This window comes from Larimichthys crocea, chromosome VIII (assembly GCF_000972845.2).
Source record: "Larimichthys crocea isolate SSNF chromosome VIII, L_crocea_2.0, whole genome shotgun sequence".
Lineage (NCBI taxonomy): Eukaryota > Metazoa > Chordata > Actinopteri > Sciaenidae > Larimichthys > Larimichthys crocea.
The window spans coordinates 2911179-2929422 of NC_040018.1; the positions used below are offsets into that span (position 1 = coordinate 2911179).

Consider the following 18244-nt stretch of genomic DNA (forward strand, 5'->3'; position numbering starts at 1 on the left):
AAACTGTGTGAACACACTGCCTGAATTATGTGTGCGATACACACGTTTTCCAAAGCAGTTTTCAGGAATAATAATTCACATGTTGGAAATGTGCGTGCTTGTTTTACATCAAGCTCTGAGTGTGTTTCCTTCCTGGTAGGTCTTTGTCTCTGCTCTCCTGGCTGGTGGACACTGACACATTGATAGGATTGTTTACAACTTAATTTCAGGTTAAGTTAAAAAGACAGACCTGAAAAACAAATCCCCCTATTAACTTACACATTTAATGTACAATCTAATGCAGTGTTTCTCCACCTCAGAAAATATTCGTCTCTCCAAGTACCACTATTTTGACAGACATTAAAATCTAGCAGCATAGGCGTTCGTTTAAACAGGAGGCAGATTTATTCCTTATTTATTGTTGACCGGTTAAAGAATCAGAGCTCAGAGCTTATTCTGTGTTAAAGGAGTTCTCCTGATCCGCACTGATCCTCTCTGCAATATTTTCTTGCTTGGAGCCACAACTGCAAAGTTTTTGAACCATTCGTTTAACCTCAGCTTGCGAGGTTAAACTAATGGTCACATTCGTCACATCACATTTTAACTAGTGTATTTTCCGGACTATAGAGTGCACCTGAATATAAGCCGCACCCACAGGTTTTTTATTAATGCATAAATAAAAATTTACATATATAAGCCGCACCAGACTATAAGCCGACAATATCCAGGTTGAGAAATGAGATATTAACCGGATACACAGAAAGATTTTGTACCGTAAATGTTTATTTATTATTGAATGAGTTCTTCCCGCTGCCATCTCACCATGGATTCATTAACGCCAAGCTTACGTGCAGCAGCTCTATTTCCTTCCTGGATAGCCGGATCGATGGCCTTCAACTTAAAAGCTGCATCACACAAACTTCTTTGTGTGCTTTCCATGATGAGGGGGTGAGGGTGTGAAAATAATTCGCTAGTAATACTTTGTCGTGCGTTTTTTGTTGCATGTGCTAAATAAAAACTAGCGTGTTCTTCTTTGCACTGACTTCCCCTGTCTGTCTCGTTTTTGCACTTCCTGTTAGAGCACCCCCTGGCGGCTGAAAAAGCAAACAAAAGAAAAGCCGCATCTTTGAATAAGCCACATGGTTCAAAGCGTGGGAAAAAAAAATTGCAGTTTATGGTCCAGAAAAATACGGTAATACGGTATGTGCGCACTATGTGAATGAATATGTCTACGTATCAGGCTGATATTGAAACAAGATATTTCAGGAATTGTTGAGAACCAGTGATCTTCAGCAGAGCAGTTGTATTGAATTGCAACAGATTATAGTGGTGTATCTAATAAAGTGGCCACTGTGTGTATAATGCACTATATCCACCACCATTTTATTTGAGCCAAATTCTCAGTATAATGTTGTACAGTCAATAAAAACTCACACTGAGGAATAAAAATGGCATCTAACAATCCCACAATGCAATGCATTGTATTTTACAGATGCCATATTTACAGTCATGCAACACTACACCTGTCAGTATCCAAAATCTCAATTTACTGCTCACAGTAGAGTATGATTGTATATTACAGAGGAGCATGAGACCTACAGAGTTGTGCTGCATGTCTTTCTCGACTGCAGGCAGAAACTTTAATGACCTCATTCACTATCTGAAGACAGAAACCGGCCTCTGAAGTAGCTAATGATGCTCAACCAAGAAATGAGTCCAAAGGTCCATTAAACCGAACCCTAAACAACAAAATGCAACTTGAAATTTACTAGCTGACAACTGTGCTTGATTTCTTTTTAGATATCTACATCTATGACAACCCATCTGCAGTATGATTTCATTATATCATACCACACAAACAAGGCTCTTCCCCTTAGTCCCTTTTATATTAGATGGATAAAGCTGGTTGGAGATATGACATTGAGATAGCCATGGTCCATCAAATGCGTCATTGCTAACAGGGCTGTCAGAGCTGAGCTGAATGGCAAATGTGCTACTCGGGCGTGGGTATACATTTCAGTGTGGAGAAGCAGAGGAGAAGAGACATGCCTGTACTTTGATGGTACAGCGAAGCCTATTTATTCAGCTGCACTTCTTCATATGTGAAGCTCTACGGAGACAGCAAGTGCAGTCAGCATTCCCGCTGCTTATAGACCTCAGCGGCATTCATAATGAGAAGGCAGATGTTTAAAAAGTGTCAAAGAAAAATCAGGAATCATCACGGAAATAATTAAGATGAACAGCTCATAGAGTCTCCTAGCACAACACTCAAATGAATTAAGTTAAGAGGGCAAATCGAGGCAGTATACTGCATGTTATCTGACAGATATTGTACAAGCATGGCACTTCTACTTGTGGACTGACCAAAACATTACAAGCGATTGGATTTTGAACCACTAAACTGAGGGAAATCTATCCAAGAATTTGTCTGAGCCATCCAAAAATCTGATCTGGAGACATTTAAAACATTTGTTCATCTCTTTTGAAGCCGGTCCCTTTGTGTTTGTCTGATCGACTGAAACCTGCTCAAACCTTTGAGAACAAAGAGGCACTTTTACATCTGAACTCTCACCCAGAGCTGATCTTCTCCACCATCAACTTACCAGCACTGATTTACAGTATTCATCTGGGACTTTGCTGAGACTTACAAGTACGATAACACTTACAATAACTGAGTGAATGTTTTTGTGAGGGGGCATCTACAGGCAATTTAGAGTTTCCAGTTCACCTAACCTGCATGTCTTCAGACTGTGGGCGGAAACTGGAGCACCCAGATGAGACCCACTCATGGGGAGAACAACTCCACACAGAAAGGCCAGCCGATTTTAGCCTTCTCGCTGTCAGGCAACAGTGCTGACCTATTGTACTTCCCCGCCGTGCTGTAAATGGCATTCTCATTTTGTGAAAAACATTTGAACAAAGTTGTCTGAATTCAACCAGTTAGCTCCACCAATATAAATCCTCTTTGACCTGCCTGTTTGCGTGGAGGCTCATTAGCAGAGAGGCTGTTGGAATCACAAAAATTGTCCTGCTCAATTGTACGTGGGAAATGAGCAATAGGAAGTAGATTAGCTCTGGTACAGCTAATGCATTACAAGTAAATAAATAAAACAGACATTTTACAGACACCAGATAATTAAACAAAATTCCCATCACCCTCTTTGGTAATATAAAGACGACACATTTTTTCAACAATAACAAAAAACAACAACAATAAAACAGATTTATGTATCAAATTTAACCAGCGCTCAAGAACAATAGCTTTTTCTTGCTTTAAAGGGAAGTCAAATACTTACAGTGTAGTGCTACGTTTTTTGGCAAATAGTAACTCGGGCAGCGATTTTAATTAACATAATTAACCAGACATGATGCATATAGTTAGAGGCAACACGGCTCTTCTATTTTTATGTTCACTCACCTCCTTATAAATAGTGCCTTCTCATGCATATAACACCACGGCTGCAGCACCTGTTTCTTATGGCACAACAACAATTAGGTTAAATTTCCCATAGATATTCACTGTTACATTGTCATGTGGTTTATTGGGACATGCAGAGCCATCGCTATATGTTATATGACTTCACTGGACTGCAATATGAGCAGTGGTTTAATCACTAAGAGTAAGATATGCATATTTAAGTGGTTCAAAGATAAGGCACCTTTACTCCAACTCGTCTCATCAAATGGGGGCTCATTTCCTCCCCGGCACTTTATCTGTACCCCAAGTATCGGACGTTAACAAGAGTCCAGGCACGAGGCTACAAAACAGCCATGAAGAAAGGCTGATGAAGCAGGCGCTGCAGCGAAACACTGCTGGGACATCTTCCTAGCTTAATATGTCCAGCCAATCCAATAAAGACTTAAAAGGTCTCTGAGGCCAAGGTTACCTTAAAAAAAAGGAAAACTTCATTTGCAAGCCTAATCAAGTGTGAATGTCAGGCAGAGACACGGCAAAGAAGGGTCGTGGAAGGCTAATTTTCTTCAGGCAAGATGAGAGAGCTTCACAGTCTCCCAGTTTTGCAATATTGGCGGTGATGAGTTGTAAAGATGGCAATTAAAACAATTAGCTAAGACGTGTTTTATCCACATACAAGAGTGGATGGCTCGAGTGATGTAAAATGGCAGCCCAGAGACATTTAACTACATAAGTTTCAATCACTGAGCCCTTGAAGCTGGATGGAAAAGTACTCCTTTATATTAACATGTGCAACACATTGCTTGGAAGCAAGACCAAAGCATGACTGTGAACGCCCTCCACTGAGCTCTAGTGACATCACGGGCAACTGCTCAAACGTGCAAGTGTTCGGTAATTTTGCAGCTCCTACATAATGCAGGACTCACTGTCGTTAGGAGACTTTTACTCTTCTGTTTCTATTTTTAATGCCCTAATCCGACTGAAACTAATATGAATTGGCAGCCTATCCAAATGGGTCCACACATCTCAAATATTATAGCGCTGATACAATTTTATGTGTCGAACCTTGCCAAATTTTTACCCTGGTAGTTTCATTTTTTCTCTTTTTATTCTCCTAATTGTGGCCATTCAGAGACTCCCTCCAAAGCATTGCACACAAACCAAATTAATCTTCTTCATGTCACTATTTTGCAGCGCAAATCACAAGCCAGACACAGATTTATAAGCTGGGTACATGAAATAAACAAAGTCAGAGAACAACAGTAGACCACCAGTGCAATCCACCTATAGTCTCAGTTTCAGACATTTCAGGCTGACTGTGGAGGGTTTGACAGATGTGATTGTCTGATTGGTGGCCGCAGCATGACATGTGGCTCCGTTTTTCTTTTCTTTTTTTGGCCTGTTCAAGCTTTTTTAAATTTTTTTCGATAGAGACAGTTGAAGAGTGACAGGAATTCGGGGAGAGAGAGATGGGGAATGACATGCGGGAAAGAGCCACAGGTCGGATTCTAACGCTGGGCTGCTGCGGCAAGGACTGAGCCTTTGTACATGGGGTGGTTGCTCTACCAACTGAGCTGAACGACACCCAGTGGCTGTGTTTTTCTAAAAGTTCGATACGGGTCAACTGCTCCGCTGCAGGTTGCTGCATTTCTATGACGGACACCCCTGCAGCCTCACACTCAAATGAATGGAAAAACTTGAGTTTGCGCCACAGTGCTGGATGCAGCGAGTTTCCAGCTAAGAAGTGCACAGGTAGCATCATGCAATGGCCACAATTTTGACAATAAAACAAAGTAGAAAATGCAGGAATTTTACTTGGAATGTATAATGAATACAAAGCAGCAAAAAACAACAGAAAAGTCAATACACGGTCCATTGGCACAAACGCCAATAACCAAGAGTGGACAAAAATGCTGTTTGTGTAGTTGGTGCCAGGTTTTTTTTTAATCTCGGTTCCACTATAGACCACAACTGTTTGAACAAGTGAATGACACAGGAAGTCTGTAGTGAGTAAAAAATGAAGTGAGAAGCATTCAGCCTGTCAGTATAACACAAGGGGCGTTATTAACTTTGGTTGCACAGAACACATGCTGAGAGACAACACAGTAGCATCTCTATTCACCGTCATTGAATAGACACTCAAATCAGACTGCTGCAAGAGACAACTGTGGGCGAGAAGAACAGCTCCACGTTATTGTCTCGTGTCTGTATGTGTGGTTAACCCGTGTACGAAGGGGCACGGCGGTGGGGTTCTTGGGTTTGGGTCCGGGTCCTGAGGGTCTGAAAGGACAGAAGGCAAAGGCACAAGCACTCCACACATGATTGCAAGCCAGCCAACCAGAGCATCTCACTCCCTGTAGAGTGTTACAATTCCCTGGAAAGCCTGTGTGGACCTACCAGCTCTTAATCCTCGGTACATCCACAATACAAGATGAACGTTAGACACATTTCTCTTGAAGGCTTGTTCACTGAAAGCCAAAAACTACGATGAATAATGAGATGGGAGCATGGGCCGTATCTGCTGTCTGCGTGCCTGAGGGCAACTGGGGCCACTTTCTTTGTTGTGTGGGGTGGTTGGTATTTAGCACAGGGGAGGGGTATAGAGGAAGGTGCCTGGGGTAGGGTTGTGCCTCCAAAGTATGCAGACATAAGCTGTCTGCGTGTTGCCTTTGAAGCAGGCAATGGTTGGCTGTACTTTGAGGGTCACAGGGCAAGGGTTTACAACAGCAGTGTCCCACAGAGAGCCAGGACTCATCCAACCCCCCTCAACCCGCTGTCAAGTATTAAAGCAGAATGTAAGCTAGAGAGACAAGAAACACAAAGAATAAATGTTAACCAAAGCAGCCATTGTGGTGTGCCTGTCAACACGGCTGTGTTATATGATGAAAATGTAATATAAATTCAATAAATAAACATGGTTTTGTGATTTTTGTGTTTTCATTTATGCATGTATAGCTTTTATCGTCCAAGGCATGTGCAATATTTTACATATTCTCCAGATTTTTAGGTTGATTGATGCCCAAGCCGAATATCCCTTCAGAGACAATAAAGTAGGTCTTATCTTATCTAAATAATTTATATTACATGGCCACATGGAAAGGCATATTTCTCATGACACTTACAGCAGTCTTTGCAGACGTATGTCGTTACAACAGCCATTATCTCCTTCCATCTTTGTGATTATTCCCCATATGGTGTGTCGTGGCCAAAATCCTCTTACAACGTCACAGTCTGGAGTGCTTGACTCTACTTTTGTGTCTCTCTCATATAATGTTCAGTTCATTATAAAGAAGACAAACAATCCTCCATGTGCCTCATTAACACCAATATTGGGTCGCAGGTTATCAAAGGCACTGGGACAATCACAGCGACCTGGGATTTTGTGCTTCAGGAGGCTTTAGGAAGTGTCATGCATGGAGCCAAAACAGAGAAGCCCTTTGTATATTAGCCTATTAATAAGCACAGGGACAAATTGGCTTTTGACTGCATTAGAGATAATCTCAGCACGAGCAAGCTCATGCAGCTTCGGCCATGGTACAGACACAAAGTAACTACTGGCATCTCGTAGGAGAGACATCAGTGACATTTAAGTAAGCTGAAAGAAGTTGTTATAACAGCTTGAGGTCAGAAACTTAGGTTCATAGTATTGTTTGAATATGTGCTAGTCTTGTGGAAACGACTGAACCGACAAAGCATTCTTCTCTTTCTATTCACAACCCTGTTTGCAAAAATGTTGGCAAGCTGTGTAAAATGTAAATAGAAGCAAAAGGTGACGATGTGCAAAACACTGATATCCCATTTCTAATTGAAACTAAACGACTTATCAAAGACTGAAACTGAAGAATTTGATTGTTTTTGGAAAATTGCATGTCCATTTTGAATTTGAGGCAAACAACACATGTCAAAAAAGTTGGGACAGTGGCAACAAAAGACTGGAAAGGTTGTCAAATGCTGAAAGAAAACTCCTGGTGAAGCATGTCAGAATTAATGAGGTGAACTGGCAACAAGTTAGTAACATGATTGGGTATAAAAAAGAACTTCCCAGAGAGTCTTTGTGAAGTAAAGGTAGGGAGGGGTTCATGCATAATTTGCCATCGCAGTCTTTCAACGAGTAAACAATTTAAGAATAATGTTTCTCAACCTAAATTTGCAAAGCACCACTGGATTTCATCATCTGCAGTTCAGAATATCATTAAAAGAAGAAATTACTGCATGCAAGGGACAAGGCCGAAAAACCAATATTAGATTGCCGTGATCTTCAGGGCGGGATTGTTGTGAACATCAATGGCTGAGGATCACTTCCAAAAACCACCGTCTGTGAACACAGTTCATAAACCAGATCCAGAAACGCATCCACCTTCTGTTGGCCTGAGCTTGTTTAAGATGGACTAAGGGTTGGGGTGTCGATTTGCTAAATTGGTAGAGAATCCGTCCCCATGTACTTTTTTTAAAGATATTTTTTGTGTTAGGGTTGGTAGGTGCACAGAGACTGAACATTAAGATTCAAGACTCAAGGGGTTGGCATGGGTAAGCTGTATTTTTGTGAACAAAATGTAGGTTTTGGAGCGACATATGCTGCCAAGTTGACGATGTCTACACTGGCCTGCCTGCAGTCCAGGCATGTCACCTATTGAAAAAGTTTGCCGCATTATGAAACATAAAATACAACAAAGGAGACCTGAACTGTTGAGCAGCTAATTCGTACATCAAGAAAGAATGTGAAAATGTTCAACTTTCAAGATTACAGCATAGTCTCCTTCTCAGATGCCAGATGCTTAGAGAGTATTGTTAAAAGAAGAAGTGATGCAACAGACCCTCCCCTGTGTTGCTGGCATCAAATTCAAAAACAATAAGATTTCTCAGTTTCAACATTTGATGAGATGTCTTTGTGCTATTTTCAGTTAAATACAGGGTTTCAATGTTATGCACATCATCACATTTTGTTTCTATTTACATGTTAGACAGCGTGCTGACTTTTATAGAAACAGGGTTGTAACAAAGCACTTTATTTTTAATGGAAGCATCTATGTTAAGACAAAGAGCAAGTCGACACTCAGCAGGTCAAAGTTGGGAATAGTGTAGAGCCCAGCGAGAGAGAGAAAACATCCAACACTTCCTAAAATAGGGTGTGGATAGTGGAGGCAATGACCGTGTGGACTCGAAATAAACTTGAATATGAGACTAAAAAAATCTGAATTTCAAAAGTAAGGATAAAAAACTAAATTTCCTTTTGCAGAAGAGTTATTCTACACTATAAGATAATATTAGAAAATATCACTTAAATCATATAAATCTGTCTGGTCTTGTGGGATATGAGGAGCAGGAAACATGGCTAATTTGAAGATTATATTTTCTGGTCAACTTCAGCAAGAAAAGGAGCATCAACATTAAAACTGCCATCTGCCATCTTAGTCACAAACAACCCACATCTGATAATCTCGCTTCTGCCACTAGGTGTGGGCAATATGGATCAGTCTTATGTTGGGTATATATGATTTATAACACAATAGTAATACACTGTATGTCAGGATATATAGTCTATGGGATGTATTCTGGAAATTCAATTGAGAAAACAATAAACCAACCAGATGGCAATGTCTGTTTTTGGCTAATCCTATGAATGAAGTACCTGACAAATCAAGGTACTTCATCACACTGGTGCAAAGAAGCTTGACGTCCAGTGCAGCAATAAAGCAGTCCGGCTCACTGATTTGCAACATCACCCACAATGGCCTAATAAAAAGATATTAAAAAAATGTATAACTACTTTGGTAGAAAGGTTATGGTAAAATCTGTACTGGATAAAAAATCCATTGTCTCATGTCATCTCCTATGTGCCACTTTAACATTTCGATAAACCTCTGGCAGGACTGGAACAAAAGAAGCAAGCAGGTTTTGGTTAAGATTATTTAGTCACTGTGCTGCAGCATGTCTAAGCCTACACAGGAATAAAAGCTCAGATGTAGCACATTTTTTACAACTGTCGACTTAAAACCAAATAATAAAACTGAACAATAAAAAGAAGGATAATGTAAGATATTTAAATATCTTCTGCTAATAATTAGTCAGCATTATCTCTTTTTGGGCTGTGGCTGGGATAAAACAGATGGGAAAGCCTCAAGAGTGTGGGAAGAGACTCAGCCTCGTGCAGACCTTTCCTTTAAAGCTTAATTAAGATGATAAACACACTGCACAAAGAAGTCTTGTAAACAGAGATGAAAATAAATGTTATTATTTGCTTTCTATTTTTGGATGAGCAAAGAAAAATGTTTTGTCACCCAAAATGTATAATTACTTGATAATAATGTGGCTTTTTAAAAGGCCTGTAGTACAATTTGAAACGTATAGGAAAATCACATAATGAAGGGGGAGGAAAGAATATCAGCTGGCATCTTATCACACACGACCAAGCCGAGCACAGAATATGATGAAAACTGACTGTACTGGTACCATCAGCTGGCTGGAGCAGGGCAGGATTCATACACAAGCTGGACTGATGGGGTTGGGTGAATTGTTAAAATATCACAACCACCGTCCTCCAAACAACAGCTGATTGCTGATATAGTCAGGCAGGTGTGTGTGTGTCCCTCTTTTTATTTTCATTTGTGCTTGATTAAACCAAAAAATACAACTGTGAACCTTTTGAATTAAACTTTCTCAGCTTAACTGCCTCATTAACTTATTGTAAAACACTCATTCAACTTAAAAATCTACCATGATCTTTCTGCTGTTCCAGCAATCACCATCTCTGGTTTGATCGAAATAAACCCTAATTCCACAGAGTTAGTCAGTCAATCAGTCTGTTTGGTGTCACCAAGAGTTAAAGGTGCAACACAAACATAAAGTGTTTAGTGTGTCTGAAGATTTCTGTCGCAAAGGACAAACAGGCAACATCCCAGAGTTAATTAAATCAACACAAAAAAAAACAGCCATCGACTCATCCAGTTGGTGACTGCCAATATATTCGTCCAATTGCTCAACCTTAAAATCAACTGTTGCTTTAACCTTCAGAAATTAAAGGTACAGGCAGACGACATGTTTAGACGACTCAGATCCTTCTGCTGTTGATTCTTGTTGAAACAGGCATGTTTAGACTTGGTAAAAACAATACTCAGCATAATAATAGAGAGTTAAATTCTTTTATAGAGAGCTGGTGGATCAAAGTTGACAGGTTTAAGGCTAGTAATTACTACAGTGTACACGGCAAAGGACTGGACATGCTACAAGCTGCATATCTCTCTGCAGTACAAGTGCACACAGAGAAGAGTTCAGTACAAAACCCTGCTACCACTGGACGACGATCTGTCCTGTGCTCCTCGTTGTTTTTAATAGACTTCAGTCACAAGGACACTTGACTGTTTCTCGCAGTGTGGTGAAATGTGCTGATTAAAAGGCACTCGTCACAGAAGAGGCTGAAATGGCTTTGGAAGGACATACATCAACAATAAATCAAAGTACGTGGACATAAAACAGCACTCTGTAAAATTCAGTAGATCTCACGGCACGGCAACATGCTCGGATATCAGAGCTGCATCGATAAGGCGACGTGACTACGCCTATGTCCACACCCGAGTGTCAATAAACTCTGATTGACAGGTGAGTCCGTTGTTTGAGCACCTAGGCGTCATTCAGCACACCTCATGTTTGCCGATAATCCACATCTTTGGCGATTTTTAGATTAGCCGGGAGGCAGGATAGGCAGGACAGCGCCACATTCTTCTGTCACTGGTGCCATCACAGGCAGCTTGTTTGAGCAACCGGGCTTCATTCAGCCTGGCTCAGCTCCATCCAAGCTCCGCGTCTTTGCCTATGTTTGGAAAACCTCGGGTAATGTCAGCAATACTTCATCATGTTTTATACAGTCTATGACCAGAACAGGCAGTGAAACATAAAAAAATATACGTAATAAAATATATGGAACAGAGCTGTAGTGTGAAAGTGGATAAAAACAACATCTTGCTGTGCGGTGTTTTCTGCTGCAGGAGGAACTTTTGGGAAAAGGTACATTTTGCAGCACAGCAGGAAATGGCCTTAATACATCTAGGGGAGTTGCTGATCAATACCAATGACTAAAGGATTACTTTGCGAGGAGCTGAGATTTATGGATCGCAAAAGGTTTTTGTTTGGGTCTAAATTGGTTTCATTTAGAACCTCCTCTCTTCCTAATAAAAGTATTATCTATTAAACAATATCCACCTATGTAGAGTGATATACTGTAATCGGTCTGCTCCAGGCATTTCTATCAACTCTGTGTCCTGATTAGCTGACTGCCTAATTAGCAAGCTGCCAACTTCTGCCAGTGTTATTGCAATCTGCAATCTGCCACCACTCAAAAATAGTACACTCCACACACTCCATGGAACGAGGTTTTGCGTGCAAGTCTTTGTTAGCACACTTCTGGATGCCCTCACTGGCTATGAAACCAAACAAACTTCTCATTCCTGTCTCTACTGGCTGTCACTACTTCTGTTTTCTGCACAGGCTATATGTTTTTTCCCCCCAGTTGCTCTCTCTCCAGCCAGTATGCACCAGTGCACCAGTTAGATTTAAGCAGCTTTAGTCAATAAGTAGTTTAAATCAGTAATTCTGCAAAAAAAAAAAAAAAACAGTAAATGGTTTATGTTAAACATTTACTGCTTAAATTATTTATGAAAAAGAACTACCATGGTACAAAAAACAAAACACCTATCAAAGAGCTCTGGAAAATGATCGTGGTGCATTTTATATGTGTGAAAATTAAACAAGTGTGAAGACTGTGAGTGTAGGAGACAAAGAGAGCGTGTGACAGAGATACCTACCGCATCAAGGTAAATGTATTTATGCAAAAACACCAGTACAAACTCACCATGCTGCATGCAAAATCTGAATAAAATAAAATGAATCCCGAAATAAAATACTCAGTTAGACGACTGCGAAGCTCACAGTGACATCAGTGACTTGATCATTGCGTTTATTTCTAGATGGTTGTGTTGCAGCTAGCAGAAAAAATTAATAGCACCACAAAATATAACAAGCAAGAGAACACATTAAAATACTTTTTTTTTTTTTTTAAACATGAGCACCTTCCTCTCCACTTTACACTAGGGGAAAAACCTGCTTTGCATCCGCTTCACTCCACTGCCTTTCTGGTTCATGTGTGAATTCAGAGCACCAAATGAAACCAGACAGTGCCCGACAGCAAGTTTCAGAAATGGTAGCCAGGCTGCCTGCCAGGGATCAATGCTGGTTGCCAAAGTTGACAGAATGGCTGCCATAATGTCATAGATTACAACTAGAGCAATAATGGTTCCGGATAATTACACTCCACGTTTACTTTTAGCTAAAGATTACTAAAATTTACTTGCACCACACACACCTTTCCGAATATTTCAAAAGGTCAGGAATAAACTTTCACACATAGACTTCAAGGGTAAATGTTAGGGCAATCCCGTTTGACTGAAACTCTACCTACTCTCTAACTAATCAACTGGTTGATGGGGGGCTGCATATTATCTCTAGATTTCTTTAAATTGACAACAGTGCACTCAGTGCTCCGAGCTGCTAATCAATGCCAATCAGACTTACACAACGTAGCCAACAAAGCAAATTAATTCCTGCTGGTAGACCATTTTCAGCTTTAGCTATATCATTACCTTCAAGGCAAAATGGGCTTCTGTACAACAACAAAGCCAGTAAAAAGCACCGCAGCTCCGAAAAAAACAACATGAAAAAGAAAAAAAAAAAAACGGTAACGGTAACGTTATCAATCCATCATTAAAACTGAACAGCAAGCCACAGTAAATATGCACACACCATCAAAAATAGACTCATGCACTCAGCTCTTCTGTCCTCTGAGGATCAATGTAGTGATTTGTGTTTGTTCTTTGACATTGTGTCAGTTAGTTAAATTAGTACTAGTAGGCTCCGTAAGGTTCTGCAAGTTGATGCCCTGATCTGTAGGTCGTATCATCTAATCAACCAGACGATCAATAAAATATATTTGGATATCATTTTTATGCATAATCCATCTCTAACACAGTTTAGCCACTTAGAAATACAACACTTTATAATAATGGATTAAGGATACGTTTTCTGCTCATGAAAAGAAACACCAGCGACCAACAGACGAGAAGGTGTCAGCTCACAAAGCTAAGCTTTATATATGTTTTTGAAAGGTTTTGCCGTGTTCACATTGTCTAGTATGCTGTCCACTCTTTTTAAAGACGACACTGCTTTGGCTTCTCAAATTTTCTGCTCTTCTTCAGTTTTTATTTGGGTGGAGCTGCTGACACTACTCCGATTACTGCTGATCCCACGCCTCCTACTTTGAGATTCACTACATCTGACAGTGAATCAGCGCAACAACAACACTTTCATTTGTCTGGGTTAAAGGTTTCCACAGGTTTCGCACTGGTAGGTTTTTTAAAAAACACACTAAACTAAACTAAAGGGTTAACGTGGTCGAAACTTGGCAAAGGTCAGTCGTGACCCTTGCCAGACACGGACATGCTGAAATAAACTCTATGACTAAGCAAAAATCCAGGTGGGTGCTTACACTGATTGTGAGTGCAACACAGCTCAGATATGTAACTGGACTAAGGCATATATGACAATGTGTTCAACTGTTATAATCAAATTAGGATTATGTGTATAGTGAGGCATATTTAAGGGGAAAACAGGCATGTGATTAGTGAAATGGTGAAACATTTAAACATGTTTGAGCTGGCTCTTGAACAAACTGAAAAATTTAAGGTATTTGGTAGTCAGTCCCTGTAATAATAATAAAAAAAAACACTTGGTATAGCCTGTGGTGTAGGTTGACATATGAAATCCAAATCATAGCAGTTTGCACAAAGACCTAATGTGCAACATTCATCATTACAATGTGAAACTGGACCTCACTGAAGCAGCTGTAAAAAAAAAAAAAAAAAAAAAAAAAAAAGAAGCTGCTCGCTGAGTGGAGACGCTATGAGCCATGGACACTCCTTAATAATGTTTCTTGGGAGGAATTAACAGATTCAGAGATCACACACATTGCAAGGTGCAGACCGGCAGAGATGTCTTCACTTTAAGTCTGTTAGAAAATCATGTAACACAACTGTCCTGTCATCGGCTATGTTTATTTCCACCATACGTGTTATAAAAAGCTTTTATGGGAATAAACACAGTACATAGGAAATGTGTTATGTGGCCAATGCAGTACAGTAATGCAGTATTTGGTAAGTAAAGAATGTTCTGTAGGAAAATGTCCCACTCAGTACGTCGTGGTCATCATTTAAAACTAAGTGATCAGTTTCATTGTTTTATGTCTATCTATCTGCCAATAGATCTTCATCAGCTCTTTTAATGTCACAAATATATCATATCTGTATCGACCACTAAAAATGCAATATTGGACAGATGACCTCCTGTATCGATGTAGAAAATGTTAAGTAGTGGGAAACGTTAATTTCCTGTGTTCAAAAGTATACTGATGTACATTATGAGAAACATTTAAGGCAGACTGTTTTCTCCCCCTTTATGCCTTTCTGGATAAACACCGGAGCATCTTCAGCAATCAATCGACAGCGACGGTACAGCGCCGCTCTCACTGCTGGGCACCGACACAGGAGTGTTATCATATATTGTACCCGAGACTGAATTCACTGTTTGTACTCATATTACAACTATTTTCAACATTCAGTATCTAATTTCAGTTGATATTATCTGCCACGGCACCTCTCTGTACAGTTTACTCGTCACTTATTTGTCACTTATTCTGCTTTCTGCATTATATACACAGGCTATATGTTTTTTTTTCAGTCGCCACCAGTGGACCAGTGAGTTTCAAGCAGCTTTAATCAATGACACTTTATAATACAGCATTAGCCCTCTTTTTTTTTTTATCATTACCATTAAGTTTCTCATCTTTACGTGTGGAAATTTATGAGGATATGTGGACATACCTACATGTCAGAGTGCTGAAAATAGCCTAATGGCAACTATAGTGGATCCTGAACAATGCACACTATTAACAGCTGTGTTGTTACCAAAACATAAGAGGGATTAGACAGGAAAGGGCTGGTATGGGTATGCACAGACAGTTCAGGATGTGCATTCGAAGGACAAGCACCGACCACAAAAAACAGTAGTATCATAGCATCTCTGACTGCAGTCTTCCCAGAAGCATGAGTCACTTTCAGTCTATAGCAGGGGTCTTCAACCAGGGGTCCGTAACCCTTAGGGCGTCCTCAGAGGTACTGCAGGGGGGTCCACCAATTATTGTCATAATAATTGACAATTTTCACCAAAATAAAGGCGAATGCGAGGATGCAGATAATTAAGAAACTACAAACGGCAGAGGCATTTGCACACCTATCGGATGAATCAGCACAGCTCTCGGCATTTAATAACCAACGATAATTATGTCGTTTTTAAAAAAAAAAAAAATTAATCAATCAATAAACACATACAGGGTAATAACCCAGTGTATAAACAGGTTAATAAAGGTAACATAAAAGTTGAATAAAGTAAATATAAAAGTTATAATTACATGTGGGGGTCCCTGTTCTGTTTGCCTGTCGTCCAAGGGGTGCTTGCACTAAAAAAAGGTTGAAGATCCCTGCATTGGACAGTAAAGGGCTGGTATGTATGGACAGACAGTTCGAAGGATTAAAAAAAAAAGTAGTATCATAGCATCTCTGATTGCAGTCTTCCCAGAAGCACAATTACAAGTCACCTTCGGTCTGTAGTAATAACAGGACAGCTGCACAGATGTGTGTGTAGGTTGGATGAAGAAGTTACTTGCACATTGGAAAGAAAAGTAGCTGTCCTGTTGCAACAACATGGTGGAAACACCATCTTTAAAAAAAAGGTGAAAACTAAAAGATTGGCAAGTTTAAGTTTGTCAGTTTGTGGTTCATTCACAAAAACAAAAAAAAAAAACAACAGAAAGAAAGAAGAGAGGCTGCTGTCATGGCTTCCCCTCGCCACCTCATCACAACAACAACAACAACAACAACAACAACAGGACAATACTGTAAAAATAATATATCAGCCAGCTAGCTGCTGAGTGAGCTTACTTTATAGTAAAGCAGATGTATCTTTAGCATACGAGCTAACAGTGGGTTCCTCAGACAGAGTCAACAGTGAGCTTTGAAGTTCCTACATTTCCTCCCGTTTCCCTCCGGTTCCCTGAACGCACCAGCCGTTTTAAACTGCCGTTAGTTTCCGAGCAGGTGAATATAAAGACGACGTGTGAACGAAAGAGTGGTGAAAGGATTTAAATGTTGTTGCTTCAGCTGATGTGAAAATGAACTGTGAGATAGAAACAGCTAGCACACACACACACACACACACATATATATCTGGAGTGTCTGGACTGAGGGGAAGCCAACAACAAGACGTTAGCCGTCTTACCTGCCTGCAGGGGGGTTTAAAAGGTGTCGGAGCAGAGCCGGAGTTTGTTCGGGAGCACCGCTACGAGTTGATCTCGGTTGGTTGGGTTAGTTTAAAAGACTCCCTCCCGACTGAATTACGGTTGAAGCGAGGAGACTGTGGCTGGCTGTGCTGCCTCTACAGCCCCGACAGCGAGTGAAGACACTTCAGGAGCAGCCTCTCACTGGGAAGGATCTGTGCTATCGCGACAAAAGGCGAGAACTGAGAGAGAGAGAGAGAGAGATCTATCGACCAATCAAATCAAAGCGTTTGTTTCATTAGAGCTTTGTGGACACAGGCTGAGCAGCAGAGTCTCTGTGTGTGTTATTATAACACAGAGTAACATAGATGGGATCAAACGTTTAAGGATTTAATAATAATAAATAATCATAATACATTTTATATTTTCATCATTGATTTTATTTGTATAGCCCAGTGGTTCTTAACCTTGTTGGAGGTACCGAACCCCACCAGTTTCATATGCTCATTCACTGAACCCTTCTTTAGTAAAAAATAAAATATGATTTTTTTTTACTTGTGCACAAAATGAACCGTGCATTAACATCACCTTGTTCAAATAACAAAACCAACACAGTGCATGAACTCACAACAACTTACCTCAGTGTGACTTCTGCTGTTGCCTTTGAGAGACCAGTTCAGATATGCGTGGCTTCACCTTGGCAAGTGCCAGTCTCATGTCATTTTCACAGCAAAGTCTGTTCCTTTTCTTAGTTTTTATGTCCAGCATCCTCGAAAACGATTGCTCACAAAGATATGTTGTAACAAATGGTATAAAAAATTCCAGGGCGGAGGCTCCACCGAACCCCTGAGACCGACTCACCAAACCCCTAGGGTTCGATCGAACCCAGGTTAAAAACCACTGATATAGCCCAAAGTCACAAAGTAAATTTGCCTCAGAGGGCTTTACAATCTGTACAGGGAGTGACACCCTCTGTCCTTAGACCCTCGGTTCAAGTGAGGAAAAACTTGCCCACAAAAAACCTTTAACAGAGAAAAAAGGTGGAAGAAACCTCAGGAAGAGCCACAGAGGAGGGATCCCTCTCCCAGGACGGACAGACGTGGAATGGATGTCACGTGTACAGGACAAATCAACTAGAGTTGTCACGATACCAAAATGAGTAACTACGATACTATACCAGACAAAGTATCACGGTTACGGGTATTATCATGATACTGCAGCCTTTTTTTAAATTATTAAATCAAATCAAATCAAATTTTTATTTGTATAGCCCAAAGTCACAAAGTACATTTGCCTCAGAGGGCTTTACAATCTGTACAGGGAGTGACACCCTCTGTCCTTAGTACCTGGGTTCGAGTGAGGAAAAACTTGCCCACAAAAAACCTTTAACAGAGAAAAAATATGGAAGAAACCTCAGGAAGAGCCACAGAGGAGGGATCCCTCTCCCAGGACGGACAGACGTGCAATGGATGTCA

At 40.4% G+C, this 18244-nt stretch overlaps 1 protein-coding gene across 1 annotated transcript in view; it reads right to left on the bottom strand.

The window, feature by feature from the left end:
* The window catches only part of glceb (glucuronic acid epimerase b), a 59315-nt gene extending 42301 nt beyond the window's left edge, over positions 1-17014 (bottom strand). Inside the window, exon 1 of the mRNA XM_019275841.2 lies at positions 16772-17014. The gene's annotated coding sequence lies outside the window, so the exon portion shown is untranslated. The remainder of the gene's footprint in view (positions 1-16771) is intronic.
* Between the last annotated feature and the right edge of the window lie 1230 nt (positions 17015-18244).